Source organism: Globicephala melas, chromosome 5 (assembly GCF_963455315.2).
Source record: "Globicephala melas chromosome 5, mGloMel1.2, whole genome shotgun sequence".
NCBI lineage: Eukaryota > Metazoa > Chordata > Mammalia > Artiodactyla > Delphinidae > Globicephala > Globicephala melas.
Genome location: NC_083318.1, coordinates 75,710,052 through 75,723,797, shown reverse-complemented (window position 1 = coordinate 75,723,797; position 13,746 = coordinate 75,710,052). Strand labels below are relative to the sequence as shown.

The following is a 13,746-nucleotide window of genomic DNA, read 5'->3' as shown; positions in this document are numbered from 1 at the left end:
CCAGCACACATTATGTGCTAGCATTGCTGAACCTCTAAACAATGTTTTGGAGTAGTTTTTGAAACACCAGTGATATCACCTGGGATATCTCTTTAAAAATGCAAATTCTGTATTTTTAACCAGAATTTTCCTGCCCAGTAAAGTATGAGGAACATTACTACCTACCCTGCTTTTTTTTTTTTAATTACTGTTTTCCAACAGGTTAATTGGAAACAACTTTAGCATCTCCCTTCCTATCAAATCCCTTTCCCTTTTAAATAGCTAATGTCCCTGCTAGGAAACTATCCCAAAATAGCTGTAGGGTTTCCTTCCTGCTGGTACTGGTTGGGGTGGGACAGTTACAGGCCCCTCCCTGGCCTCTGTTTTTATTGTTTTTCTTTCATCACTCAACCGCAAATATCCCAAATTTTATGCTGCCAGGAAGTTGGCCCAGGTTAAGGTATTTGCTGATTTTCTTTTCATCTCAAAAACAACCACTGGAGTTCTCACTGTTAGTGAAAGTGTGAAATGATACAACCACCTCTGAAAAACTGTTTGGCAGTATCTACTAAAGTTAAACATATACCTACCCTATGACCCAGAAATTCCACTCCTAGATATCGCCTCAAGAAAAATGAATGTGTATGTCTATGAAAAGGCCTGTACCCCCAATGTTCATAGCAGCTTTATTCAGAATAGCCTCAAACTTTAAACAAGCCAAATGTCCATCAACAGAGGACTGGATAAGCAATGTGGCATATTTATATCATGAAATACTACGCAGCAATAATAAAAGAACAAACTATTGATACACATAACAATACGGGTAGATCTCAAAAACATTACGCCATGCAAGAGAAGCCATATACAAATGAAAATATGCTATATGATTCCATTCATATGATGATCAAGAAAAGGCAAAGCTAATTTACAGTGATATGAATAAGAATAGAGGCTACTTCTGGGTGAGGGGAGGAGGCTACTGAGCTGGAGGGGGCATGAGAGAATTTTCTGGGAAGATAGAAATGTTCTAGGTATTGATTTGGCTGGTGGTTTCATAGGTGTATATGTGTAAAAATTCACTGAGCTATATATACTCAAGACTTGTGCACTCTATTTAATTCTAGAAAGATGGCTGATTTCTACTACCTTCAAGGGGCAGATCCACATGCTTCTGCTTGTTACTTCCCTGCCCTTTCTTGTCTGGGTGGGTTTCCTCCACTCCACAGGCCTCTGCAATTTTCTGTGTTCTTGCCAGAAGTTTTCGGAAGTTGCTAGTCTCTGATCAGTCTCCCTTCCAGAGTTCTTCTCTCGTTGTCCCTGTGAGTGGTGCCAGAGCTGATCCTGTGTACAGCTGTCCCTTGGGATCCTTGGGTGATTGCTTCCAGGACCCTCTGCAGATACCAAAATGCTTGGATGCTTAAGTCCCTCATATAAAATAGCATAGTATTCGCAAATAGTCTGTGTACTTCCTCCTGTATATTTTAAATCATTTCTAGATTACTTATGATACCTAATACAATGTAAATGCTATAGAGATAGTTGCAAATACAATGTAAATGCTATGTAAATAGTTGCCTGCGCATGGCAAATTCAAGTTTTGCTTTTTGGAATTTTCTGGAATTTTTTTTCAAGTATCTTTTGTTCCATGGTTGGTTGAATCTGCAGATGTGGAACCCGGGGTACAGAGGGCCAACTATATTTACCCCCATCACCTACCACCAGGGTGGGTTACTAGCTAAAACCTCACTGGTCCTCCTGTAGCCTAAAGTAGCTGTAGCTGATCCTTTCTTTATGGCTCTTTAAAATCATCTAACTTCTTTTTTTTTTTTTTTTTTAACCCATTTCCATCTTTTTCACAAATTGGCTTCAGCTTCTGGGGACAAATGAAAAAACAAGTTAGTACTTTGATTGGTGGATTTAACTAGGACCACTCGTGGTTTGGGACACAAGACCACATGGGTTTGCCAAACAGAATGAATACCGCGCAAAAGCAGGTTGCTGTGCTGCTGGCAACGGAGGATTTAGGACACTAACGGCTAAGGCTCTGGGAGGCCAAGAAGATGGTTAAATAAACTAAAGTATTACAGTTAGATGATAAATACAAAAGAGAGCACATAGGCCCAGTAAAAGTCCTCACATTTCTAGCTCATTTCATCTTAGGTTTTTGCTCAGAACTTCATAAACTATAAAATCCAGGTTTTTCAGGGCAAAAGTGCCAACCCATTTGGACAGAATTCAACTTTTGTTCCAAAGTGGAACAAATGATTCTCTGCCCACAGCTGAATCACAGCAACCTAATCCAAAATGAGAAAAACACTGCAAAGCATAAAATATTCCCTCTTTAAATTACTGAACATTCTGGGTCACCCACAGAAAGGAAAATAGTGGTGAATTAGGAGAAACTAAGGGGCTGTCTTGACTTGGAGGAGGAGTCTGTCCTTGAGGACAAGCGGCTTTCTTTGCTGATTACTGTTAATGGAAAGAAGATAGGGTGTGAGAGTGGTCACTTCTTGAGGGAACCCAACTTGCTGAGGAGTCATGATGCTCTAGGCTGGCGGTTCTCAAACTTGGCCGCACGATGGAATTTCATGCGGCACCCTAAAAACCACTGAGGCCTGGATTCTACCCTAGAGATTATGATTTAACTGGTCTGGGGTGTGGCCTGGACATCAAAAATTTTAAAAGCTCCCACGTGATTTTAATGTGCCACTGAGGTTGAAAACCACTGACCTGGGTTCTAGAACCCAGACACAGCAGGGTACTTAGCAGGCTACCAAACATTCAGTAAATATTTGTTACCATTGGTCATAGTAACTTAAAAAAGAATTCTTATTGAGATAAAATTCACATAACATAAAATTCATCATTTTAAGTGTACAGTTCAGTGGATTTTAGTGTATTCTCAGAGTTGTGTGACCAGCACCACTATATAATTTCAGAACATTGCCACCACCTCAAAAAGAGACTCTGTACCTATTAGCAGGCAGTCCCTATTCCCCCTTCCTCCAAGCCCCTGGCAAACATTAATCTGTTTTCTGTCTTTACAGATTTTCCTATTCTGGACATTTCATATAAATGGAATCATACACTATGTGGCCTTTGGTGTCAGGCCTTTTTCAGTTAGCATAATGTTTTCAAGGTTCATTCATGTTGTAGCATGTATCAGTGCTTCATTTCTTTTTATGGCTGAGTAACATTCCATGGATATACTACATTTTGTTTTTACATTCATTAGTCGATGGCCATTTGCATTATTTCCACTTCTTGGCTATTATGAATAATGCTGCTACGATCATTCATGTACAAGGTTTTTTTGTGAATGTGTATTTTCATGTCTCGTGGGTGTATACCTATGTAGGAGTGGCATTGCTGGGTCATGTGGTAATTCTATATTTAACTTTTGGAGGAACTGCCAAACTGCTGCCACAGTGGCTGCACCATTTTATACCTCAGTGTGTGAGGATTCCAGTTTTTCCATATTGTTGTCAACATCTGTTATTCTTCATTAAAAAAAAATATAGAACATGGATGGACCTAGAGATTGTCATACTGAGTGAAAGAACTCAGGCAGAGAAAGACAAATATATGATATCGTTTATATGTGGAATGTAAAAACTGGTACAAATGAACTTATTTACAAAACAGAAATAGAGTCACAGTTGTAGAAAACAAACTTATGGTTACCAGGGGGAAGGAGCAGGGAGAGATAAATTGGAAGATTGGGATTGACATATACATACTACTCTATATAAAATAGGTAACTAATAAGAACCTACTGTATAGCACAGGGAACTCTACTCAGTACTCTGTAATAACCTATATGGGAAAAGAATCTAAAAAAGAGGGGATATATGTATAACTGATTCATTTTGCTGTACAGCAGAAACTAACACAACACTGTAAATCAACTATACTCCAGTAAAAAAAATTAATTAAAAAATAAAATAAAATAAAATATAGTATGTATGAAGTGGTACTCATTGTGATTTTGATTTGCATTTTCCTAGTGACTAATGATGCTGAGCATCTTTTCATGCACTTATTGGCCATTTATATACCTTCTTTAGAGAAATGTCTATGTAAATCCTTTGCCTATTTTTAAATTGGGTTATTTGTCTTTTTATTGCTGAGCTCTAAGAGCTTTTTATGTATTTTGGATATTAGACCTTTATTCCATATGTGGTTTGCAAATATTTTCTCCCATTCTGTGGATTGTCTTTTCACTTTCTTGATAGTATCCTGTGATAAGTAAAAAGTCACTTTTCTCTCTTTAGCTGGGGTAGGCACCACCTAAGATGGCTTCAAATCCCTACACCCGATATTCATGCTCTTGTGGAATCCCCTCCCCTTGACTGGGCTAGACCCTGTGACAAAATTGATGGGGTGTCACTTCCAAGATTAGGTTACAGAAAGACAGGCTTCTGTTTGCGCTCTTTTGCTCACTCTCGCTCACTCTGAGGATCCTGCTGCCACGCTGGGCACTGCCCTGTGGGGAGGCCCACATGTCAAAGAACTGAGGGAAGTTTCTAGTCGACAGCCAGCAAGGAGCTAAAGCAACCACCTAAGCTGCACCCAGATTCAAGGCCCACAGAAACTGAGATAATAAACACTTACAATTTTAAGCCACTGAGCTGTAGGTTAGCTTGTTACACAGAAATAGATAACTCGTATGATGACTTTCTGCAAAGGCAAAATGAGGCAAAATGATAAACTAAACTAAAGCTTGGCCGTGAGGCACTCTCGCCTCTAAAGTAAGGCAGCTGGAATTCAGGTGCTTAACCAAACAGCATTCACTGAGCCATCACAGCACAAGTTGTTTTATTTACTAAAGGGACTTCCAATTAAATATATATAATTTATATTTACTATAACATACATTATATGTTATATATTAATATATCAAATGTAAAGTAATATATTTATCAATAAATTAAATATGTTCATATTAATGCATTATATATTAATAGAAGACATTAAATTTAATATAATGTATATACTTATATATTGTATTAATATATGCTACGTAATGGAAATAATATAATAAAATACAAATAACTAATTTTAGATCAGTAGCACCTGTATCTCCAAAACATTCATTCAGAACACCTGAACCAGTCTGTCTCTTCCCGTCTTTCTCTTACCCACAACTGTTTGCCATACCTTCAAATTGGTGTGAGGTTACAGAATACAAGTAGTTATAATATCTGTCTAAGCAAAACAAGTTTAGGCAAATGACTTCGTTAACCAAGTAATATGCAATATACATAAAGTGACCATACGTCTCACTCCCAGGACAGTTTTGATTTCAAATCTCCTTTCTTACATGTCCTGTATGGGGTTCAGAGAACAGTTTGCCGCACATATACCACAAGGTCAAACAGCAACCATTTAAAATCTTTTGCAGGTTTAGATAATTCAGCTGCACTTCAACTAAGTTATTCCATTTGCACCAAGAATTGGGAGCTGTGAGGGTTAATGAACCAAGAATTCGAGTTTCTGTAATTAATAAATCAATCACAGACCATCTTCAAAGCCCAGAAAGTTTCAAAACAATAGCAGCAACCTAAGAGGTCCTGTTTATGAGTTTAGCTGAGTCTAAACAAGGATAATAAGCAGGGAACTTGCCTTACACAGTCTGAGGAAAAGCCACAGCAGGATCAGGTCTAACACAAATCCCAGACAGACGGGTTGTTTTGCTCCAAGGAGCTGAGCAGCTGGCCAGAGGGAAGAGAAAGCCTTTGATATCCCCATCCTGGCCAACGCGGTCATTCCTTTCATCTTCTCTCATCAGGAACCCACTTTGTTGTCCAGTCCTGGTACAAAATACTTATTCCACAAAAGCACATGAAAGTCTGGTCTGACGATAAGAAGGGGTCTTTCCTTTTTCTTTCTACTTCTTTGCACGTTGCACTCCTTGATACTTGCGGAGCACGGAGAACAATTAGAAAAGCAAAGACAAAGAATTAGAATCACCTGAGTCAATTAGTAAAATCAATTTATCTTTTTCAGAGCCTGAGACTTATTTGGGGATATTAAAAGGCTTGGGGAGGTAGACCCAAATTCCACAAACATGGACTAAATGCAGCTCATTTCAGCACAGCACACATTGCAGGAGTGGCCCTGAGGTGGCAGACACAGGGCTGGGCGCTGGGGTGCAGGGGTGAATGAGGCCTGGACCCACCCTCACTAGATCTGCTGCTCAGCACCCAGCCTCAGTGTTTCATACAAATAGCGAGTCATTATGTTGCACACCTGAAACTAATATAATGTTAGCTGTCAATTACATCTCAATAAAAATTCTTAAATTGATACAGGTGAAAAAAAAGTTAATGGCCTTGACAAGGTTCAGGGCTGTGAGGGGTGGGGGGCGTGGAGAACCCCATCAGCCCTAGGCAGTGGAAGCAGGCGAGGAGAAGTGCTTGGAGCAAAGAAGAGCTTATTCCCCCTTCTCCATCAGCGTGGTGCCCTCCCAGTGGTGAGCCACCCAGGGCCCTGGGACTCCAGCCCACACAATGGAAACCCCGGGGGAGCTAAATACCACAGCTGCAGGCTCCCTGCAGAGTTGAGGGGAGAATGAATAAAATGCTCATCGGACAACTCACAAAAAAGAAAGTTGATGGGCTCACACACCCCCTTACCACAGATGCAGGGCCTACCCATCTTGGACAAAATTACAAACCTTTGAGTTCGTTTCTGAGACCCTTTCATATTCCATTTCTCACCCCAGTCTGCCATGGGAGGCTGTGGTCTTCTCCTTTCCCCCTCCCACCTTGTTTCATCAAAACTTACCTGTCCTGTGTCTCATTCCTTCAGGGTTTGCTCTTTACTGAGTAACCAAGGTCATCTAAGAGCATCACCAAAGAGCACGTTTACATTTTAAGACAGGCCTTCAGTGCTTCAGCCTAGAGGAGTATCTGATGTGAGGATTCTGGAGAAGCACTGTGGCATTTTGGGGTAGGAGACTCAATGTATGAAGGTTTCTACCCCTTCCCTCCCCCTGCCATAGTAATATGGTTATAACATTCACCATCCTCTTAATAATTTGGACCAAACCTTTTCTATTTGATGAAAAACAGTTTTAGGGCTTCCCTGGTGGCACAGTGGTTGAGAGTCCGCCTGCCGATGCAGGGGACATGGGTTCGTGCCCCAGTCCGGGAAGATCCCACATGCCGCGGAGTGGCTGGGCCCATGAGCCATGGCCGCTGAGCCTGCGTGTCCGGAGCCTGTGTTCCGCAACCGGAGAGGCCACAACAGTGAGAGTCCCACGTACCACAAAAAAAAAAAAAAAAGTTTTAAAATTTCACCTGTTCTGGTGAACTGTGTTCAGAGGTATCCAAAGTCTCCAAAGGTGGCCCAAAATGTAATAGCTGGCAGTGACTAGGAACGGAAGTCTTACGATGTAGCGGCGGGGATGTGACCATCACGACCCCACAGGAGCGCTCCAGAGCTGTCCTCAAAGCTGGTCAAGGCTAAAGGAAGAACAACCAGAGATTGTCAAGGGCACACCTGTTCACTCCACAAATGCTAGGGAGGACATGAGAAAACAACTCATGCTATCAGACAGTCTAAAATATACTAAGGGAGATAAGGCCTCCATACAAATAAAATACATGGCCAAATAATACTCTGAAATATGGGTTTCTTCCTTTTTCTCTGTAGGGTTCCTTTCCCTTCCTTCCATCCCAGCAGGCTCTGGCCTCATTGCCTTAAGGAAGGGATGTACAAGGGAGAAAACATATAGTTTGTAAGTATTTGCTTCTTGTTCCAAAAACTTAAGCCCTTAGGGAATCCTTGGGGTGGGGTGTTGTGGAGAAGATTAAAGAAAGAGAACCCGTGTCATCCCCACACTGGAAAGTGTTTTTAACAGGTGGGAGTCTAGAGGGAAAAATGAGAGGTCGTGGATTCCAGGAGCAGAAAAGACCTGTGCCTGGCTTTGCAGCACAGTCACTACTAGTCACTACTAAGGGAAACAATCCCAGAGAGAAAATGGCTGTGTCTAGCTAGATAGGATCAAAGGCAGCCCTGCCAAAGACTCCCACGTGCCACTCACAAAGGAAAGCAGCAGAAAGCGGGAGGACCTGCAGGGAACATGTGGAGAGGGATGACATGTCTAAGCAGTAACCTGCATGGACCATGGCCCAGAGGATCTTCCCCCCGCTCCCCACCACTCAACATCTTGGCACTCGGAGGCTCCTGGAACCCCGGAAAGACGGGAGGCTGTTTTTCCACCAGCTAGGCGGAATAAAGCTTGAGGTCAGAAAGCAAGCTGAGTTGGAGAGAATAAAGCCATGTTTTTTTCATAGACCTGAGTTTACACCCATGATTCAAGGCAGAGAAGGTGGTGAGTGGCCAGAGGAGAAAGGATGCAAGTGGCTCCAGGGCTGGAGGAGACTGGGATCTGATTGTGAGAGCGAGTTTGAATGCTCTAGGATTACGGAGCTTCCACTGACGAGAGGGGCTTACTGACCTGGTTCACCACCTGAGCGAAAGCTGTGTGTTCTGATGAAGTTAAATGTGTGATTGCTGATCAACAAGATACTAACAATAAAGCATATATGTTTGTTGATGTGGTGAATCCTGTAGTGAGAATTTCTAAGATACAGGGTTTACTTCCTAAATAAATGGAAGAAGATTTGGAACTTTTCCTATAAAGGGTGAAATGTATTCCTCTGAGTAGACTGACTTAAGGTTCATGATAGTCAACCAAATGGGAAAGCGTATTTTGGCAACGGGTGTAAGACATTCTATTGCTCTCATTTCGTTCTTAATCCTTACACCCTTGCAAAATAAACAGTGCACCTTTAAGCAAAGTAAATAAAGAACCGAAAGCATGTTTTAGCCTGATTTGTGTTGGATGATTCAAGAATCAGCAATCTCTTTGTCCACCAATTTAGTTTTTTTTTAATTAAAAGACTTTATTAATTGGGGGGCAGTTTTACGTTTTCAGACAAATTGAGTGGAAAGTACAGAGTTCCCACATACTTCCTCACCCCTACTCCCCACCCCCCAATTTCTCCTGCTACTAATATCTTGTATTAGTGTGGTACAATGGTTATAATTGATGAGCCAATACTGATAATTATTATTAACTAAAGTCCATTGTTTAAATTAGGGTTCACTCCTTGTGTTGTATAGTCTATAGGTTTGACAAATGTATAATGATATACATCACCATTACAATATCATGCAGAATAGTTTCATTCCCCTAAAAATCCCCTGTGCTCCATCAATTTATCCTTCCTCCCTTCCCCTCCCGAAGCTGGTGACCACTCCAATTTGCTTTTATCATTAACACAAACAACTCTGGAGAAAATGAGGACCCAATGAATATAAGTCCTATTTACATAGGTTTAAATTAAGTCCCCATCTTTATCAGTAGACAAGCTTGTATTTTGTCCATAGCTAAAATAACTGTACTATTTTGAATTCTATCAATAATTGTTTTCAATCAACATTATTTCATAGATCTATTTCTATGTGAACTATTTCAATGTGAACTATTTCACAAATCTATTTCTATGTGAACTCAAGCAGAGTTCACATACTTATCATCTCTGATCTTGTCATAATTTTAAGGATGAATTACTTTATAGTTGCCATGAGTTTGCAGAATTAATTGCCCTACAGTTTTGAGATGTTTGTTCAACTTCTAGCTCTTCTACGTAAACACCTGCCATTGAATTGCAGTTTGATTCTTTGCTCATGAACTAAATGATGTCTTAGCTTTTGTCCACCCTCTTACAGAGAGGTCATATTTTACTCAAGGAACAAGTTTTGGGAGATCTCTCATAAATCAAGCTCATTTTACCAAAGGAATAAAGAGTATGAGGAATGCATTTGTAGAGTACAAACATCTATAACTATTGGAGCACATTTTTACTTTAATGTTGCTTTTAATTTTTTTTTTTTTTTTGCTTTTAATTTTTAAGCACTATTTAAAATTTTTCCTATAGGGCTATCCTTTAAATTAATAGCATAGTATTAATTTGGTTGATTGGCTTTATTCATACCAATTTATCTAACTTTTATTCTGAACTTTTTGATTTATGGTTGCATTTTTTAAGCCCTGATTTTAGCAATATCATAACTTGAATAATATTTTTATAGGATTTATAAAATCTTTCAAATTATAGTAATAGCATATGTGAGAATAACAATGTAATAAATGCTAAATTTCAAAGAGAATTTCAGATGTCTTCAAATAACCATAGCTCTCCTGACACGGAGGATGAAGATGATTACAGCTTGCCATCTAAAGGGGCACTGCCAGGTGCTAGGCAGCAATAGAGAACAGTTTACAGGTCACTTCCTTATGCAGCAAGACAGTATTTCTGACATACTATTGTGGGGACCTAGAGCTGATATGAAGATTATTTTAAGCTGAAGCATTTGAGATTCAACAGATGTGGAAAGAAGCCTTCTCAGAGCTTCCCTTAGCTGACTAAAAGCAGCAACATTTGGGAAATAAGGCTGCCATAAATCCCCTGTCTGGGGTAGTTTTATGGCTGCGTTGGGTCTTTGTTGCTGCGCGCGGGCTTTCTCTAGTTGCGGTGTGCGGGCTTCTCACTGCGGGGATTTCTCTTGTTGCGGAGCACGGGCTCTAGGTGCGCGGGCTTCAGTAGTTGTGGCACACGGGCTTAGTTGCTCTGCAGCATGTGGGATCTTCCCGGACCAGGGCTTGAACCCGTGTGCACTGCACTGGCAAGTGGATTCTTAACCACTGCACCACCAGGGAAGCCCATCACCAACTTTCTTACCTCCCATTTGTTCTCCTAAAAATCCACTTGTCTTTCCTAAAGAAACCTATTTGTCTTCCCATAACACCTTTTTTCCTCCCTTGTCTCTACTAAGTTAGTCCATAAACCTCTAAATTTAACTATTTAAAGAGCCGACTACTGCTTTTGTTGGTTTTCATATACATACGAATAAACCTTTTTCTCCTGTTAATCTCTTGTGTCAGTTTAACTCACAGGCCCACAGACACTAAACCTAACAGAGTAGAGTAAAAGTTTTTCCTTTCTAACATTTTAGATTCACAAAAGTCAAATTTGCTTACAATGCATTTCCACAACTAAATGCACCCCTCAGCCTGCCCCGCTGAAAGTCATGTGCCTTAAAAACACAAGAAGTTTATTTTGTTCCCTTAAAGCTGCAACTCATTTTATCTGATCATCAAAAAAAAAAAATTGGGGGGCTTCCCTGGTGGCGCAGTGGTTGAGAATCCGCCTGCCAATGCAGGGGACACGGGTTCGAGCCCTGGTCTGGGAAGATCTCACATGCCATGGAGCAACTAGGCCCGTGAGCCACAACTACTGAGCCTGCGCGTCTGGAGCCTGTGCTCCGCAACAAGAGAGGCCGCGATAGTGAGAGGCCAGCGCACCACAATGAAAAGTGGCCCCCACTTGCCGCAACTAGAGAAAGCCCTAGCACAGAAATGAAGACCCAACACAGCCAAAAATAAATAATTAAAAAGAAAAAATTTGTGTGTGTGGAATATAAGCTGTGTTTTTTGTTTTTTGTTTTTTTTTAGAAAATTGAGGTGTAGTTGACACACATTATATTAGTTTTAGGTGCACACATAATTATTTGATATTTGTATACATTGCAAAATGATCACAATAGGTCTAGTTAACATCCAAGTATTTTCTTTTTTTCAACATGAAAAACTTCCAAGGAGCTGGACAACAGCAACTAATTTAAAGAGGTTTCACCCTGGCTGTGCAAGAATCAGTCTGATTCTTGGGCTATGACTTTATTTTCCTTACGAAGTTACTTTGTGTAAATTGCAGGCAGGCCGTAGCTGTGGTCTGCCATTTCCCGTGCAGGACTTACAACTCGCTGCTGCAGGAAGGCCCAGGGAGAGGCTTTGAAACAGCAATTTTTCAGCTAACTTCTTACATTCATTTAGGTAAATATAGATGCTGCAGAATCCCAGCCAGCCGGCCTTAGCTGTGACTCTGCAGTGCGTGCTAGTGTGCTAGTGTGCTAGTGCTGCCTACGATTTTATTCTACAAGAGTCACTCCATGTGTATCAAACCTATGTAGACTAGTTTTTTGTTTTTTTTTTACAATGGAGTTGCAAGAGTTCTTTTTACATATTTTAGAGATTAACCGCTTATCAGATTAACCCCTTTTCAGATACATGGCTTACAAATATTTTCTCCCTTTCATTCTCTAGATTGCCTTTTCACTCAGCTGACTGTTTCCTTTATTGTGCAGAGGCATTTGAGGTTGAGGTCGTTCCACTTGTTTATTTTTGTTTTTGTTGCCTGTCATATAGCCAACCTATGGAAAGAACTTAAATGTCCATCAACAGATAAATGGATAAAGAAAATGTAGTATATTCAGACGATGGAATACTCTTCAGCCTTTAAAAAAAAAAAGGAAATCCTGCAATATGCAATAACATGGAGGAACCTTGAGGACATTATGCTAGGTGAAATAAGCCCGTTACAGAAAGAAAATTCTGCATAATTCCACTTATATGGGTTATCTAAAACAGGCAAATTCATAGAATTAAAGAGTAGAATGATGGTGTTAGGGGTTAGGGGGAGGGGGAAATGGGGAGTTGCTAACCAACAGGCATAAATTTTCAGTCCAGCAAGATGAATAAGCTCTGGAGACCTGGTGTACAACATTGTACCTGTAGTCAACAATGAGGTATTGTACATATAAAATTTGTTAAGAGGGTAGATCTCATGTTAAGTATTCTTACCACAATAAAAAATTTTTAAAAAAATGTTAACCCATTTTAAACTAAAACAGGGAAATGGGCAAGGGAAAATACAGACACCTTGCCATGGAACATCTCAGTTGGCTGACGAATGATGGTAAAGGAAGATCTTAATATATGAAGATCTCCCGCAGCTTGGAATATTCAGCGGAAGGTCACAATATGGAGAGCCCTCATCTCCTCCTTCTGTGAAAAGACCTCATAATCATCTACAAAGCCCTGGTTCCTGGCTATTTCTCTGACCTCAGACCTCTCTGTCCACCTCTCTACCCTTTGCTCACTTCACTCTAGAGGGAAGGGCAAAGAGAATTCAGAGATCTCATTAATATCAAAGGAATATATAAAAGAAGCCATTCCATTAGGGATCATATTTCTTATAAATGACTCTTAACTGGTGAACCCATACTGTTTCTTTGATCTGTGGAATCTAGAGCCTTCCTACTCAAAGTGATGGGGTCCACACACCCAGAAGAAACCAACCTTGCTGAAACCTTGATCTTGGACTTCTAGACACCAGACTCGTGAGAAAATAAATTTCTGTTGTTTAAGCCACCCAGGCTGTGGTCCTTTGTTATGGCAGCCCTCCGAAAACTAATACATAGCATCAACATCACCTGGGAGCATCTTAGAAGTACTGATTTTCAAGCCCTAACCCAGACCTACTGAATCAGAATCTCTGGGGAGTGAAAGCCCAAAATCTGTGTTTGAACAAGTCCTCTGAGTGACTCTTGTGCAGCTAAAGTTTGAATAGCACTGATCTGGAGCAGTGCTTCTTCAAGCTGTGTATCAGCATCACCTGGGCAACTTCTGAAAGAGAGCAGTGCCTGGGCCTCACCTTAACAATTTGGTCCAGTTGCTTGAGCGCTGGACGGTCAGGGTTTGCATGGGCAGACCTGGTTTAGGTATTTTCTTAAGCTGCCCTGTTGACTCTAAGGTATAGCCAGGGCTAAGCTCCCCAGGTCTAGAGCCTGTTGGCATGATGTGGAAACCTGCAGAAGATATGACTGAGTGTAGGTACTTCGGGTAAAGTG

The 13,746-nt window shown here is 40.7% G+C and overlaps 1 protein-coding gene across 8 annotated transcripts in view; it reads right to left on the bottom strand.

Moving 5' to 3' along the window:
- LOC115865665 (RE1-silencing transcription factor-like) overlaps positions 1-13,746 on the bottom strand; it is a 284,605-nt gene that overhangs the window by 261,118 nt on the left and 9,741 nt on the right. For 7 of the 8 annotated variants that reach the window (XM_060299400.1, XM_060299401.1, XM_060299403.1 and 4 more), the window contains 4 exons: positions 7,287-7,451; positions 5,613-5,902; positions 4,597-4,662; positions 1,129-1,373 (listed from right to left, as the gene is read on the bottom strand). The gene's annotated coding sequence lies outside the window, so the exon portion shown is untranslated. The remainder of the gene's footprint in view (positions 1-1,128; positions 1,374-4,596; positions 4,663-5,612; positions 5,903-7,286; positions 7,452-13,746) is intronic. The other variant, XM_060299399.1, reaches the window with a different exon arrangement.